This window comes from Gavialis gangeticus, unplaced genomic scaffold, assembly GCF_001723915.1.
Source record: "Gavialis gangeticus isolate Ggan-Ray unplaced genomic scaffold, GavGan_comp1, whole genome shotgun sequence".
Classification (NCBI taxonomy): domain Eukaryota; kingdom Metazoa; phylum Chordata; order Crocodylia; family Gavialidae; genus Gavialis; species Gavialis gangeticus.
This window is the reverse complement of record NW_017728983.1, coordinates 4,121,031-4,122,945: the sequence shown is the minus strand read 5'-3', so window position 1 is coordinate 4,122,945 and position 1,915 is coordinate 4,121,031.

Genomic DNA, 1,915 nt, shown 5'->3' with positions numbered 1-1,915 from the left:
CTATCCTGGATACAGCTCTCAATATCTCTGCCTCCCTTACTCCAGAGTAAAATGGGAATTCATAGTGTTAAAAATGCTCTGATCTACTGTGGCAGGAGAGAAAAAACAAAACAATACAAAAAAAAAAAACCTCTTCTCTATTCAGGTATTATTTTTACATAGTCAAAAAACAAGTGCAAAATAAGAGCTGGCATTTTCCAAGGGGTGCCCTGAGCCTAAAAAGGTTGAGACACTCTCTGTTTCAGTTTTTGACTTTTAGTCTCATCTCTGTTGCTGGTTCTGCCATTTGGTGCTTCCTTCTCCACCTATTCTGATCTGCAGCATCTTCCGCTTGTCATCTTTCTTGAATACTTCTTTCCTTGACTTTGGCCCCCAACTTTTCCTCTTTCTTTCAGTTCATCTCCATCACACCAGTTGGGCTGAGTTATAAGATTTAGAGAAGATCCATCAAGACTAAAATTGTTTTGGTACTTGATTTGTCTCTTTCCATAGAAAGACCACTATTCACGATCAAGGTATTGCTTACATTTTGTATGTTAAAGCTAATTTAACCACCTTGCTTACTAATATACTTTGCTTGCAGTTTAAAATAACTAAGGAACTAGACGGGGGGTAGCCAACCAGTGGCATGTGTTCCACGAGTGGCATGGGTACTGTTTGTGGCATAAGCCCTGGGCATTCAGTAAATAGAAGATCCTCCATTCTGGCATCCCAGGGTATAAATAGGCCTACTGGAGACGGTGGCAGTGGTGGCAGCAATCCCTCGGAGTAAAGGATGATGTCCGTCACACTTGATGGGTCCTCAGGTGACTGAGGAGCCCGATTCTGGGTACACACATTCTTTGACAACGGGGGCATGTTGTTGCATGGGGGAGTGGGATTCGCAGCCCTGGGTTGGTCTCCTTCTCCTTCCTCCGCTGCTGCCGTTCCATCTCAGTATCAAGTTGTTGAGCCTCAAAGTGGTGCATGCTTTGGTAGACCAGGGACCAGAGGACCCTTCAGGGTGGCAGCCGGGTTTAATGTGTAGCACACCTGCCAGAAAGGCTGACCATCACTGAACTAAATAGACAATTACATGAGCATAGAATAATGCCTGTATAAGATATTAGGCTGTAATGGTTACGTCTCCATACTTCTGTAGCAATAAAAGTGAACTCAACTGCTGTAAACTTTAACCTTGAGAGAAAGAGGAGTTACCAGAGTATGCTGACATAACTAGTCCATGAAAACAACAAATATTGGTCTAATTGTTGTCTGTCTGTATCCCAACACTGAGCTCACAAATGCTGTACACATATATATCTGAGTCTAAATGTAGAGTGATGATGTAGCCATGATGGTCCAGGAATTACATGAAGGGAAAGGATTTCCTGGGGCGATATCTTTTATTGGACTGACAGCAAAGTTGGAATACAGTTAGACAAGTTTTTGAATGCAAGTGTGTCATGGCTGCATAGGTGGTATCAGCAGCAGGGCTTTGACTTCTTTGACCACAGGATGATGTTCCAAGAAGGACTGCTAGAAAGAGATGGGATCCACCTGATGAAGAGAGGGAAGAACATCTTTGCGCTCGCTAACCTAGTGAAGGGAACTTTAAACTAGTTTTGCCAGGGGATGGAGACCAAAGCTCTGAGGTAAGTAGGGAAGCAGGTGGCTTGGAGGAAGTGCAAGCAGGAGGAAGTGCAAGCAAGCATTTTTTCTGACAAATCAGGATATGACTAGTTACCTCAGGTGCCTGTGCATAAACGCACAGAGTCTGGGGAACAAGCCAGAAGAACTGGAACTCCTTGCACACTCATGGGGTCAAAGCTGTCCCTAGGGGTGTCCGGGGCCCAAGGCGTATCAGCCTGTGTGGGGCCCGGGGGTGGTGGTGGTGAGTAGCCGGAGCCGACATAGTTGGGTGGGGGGGGCCAGG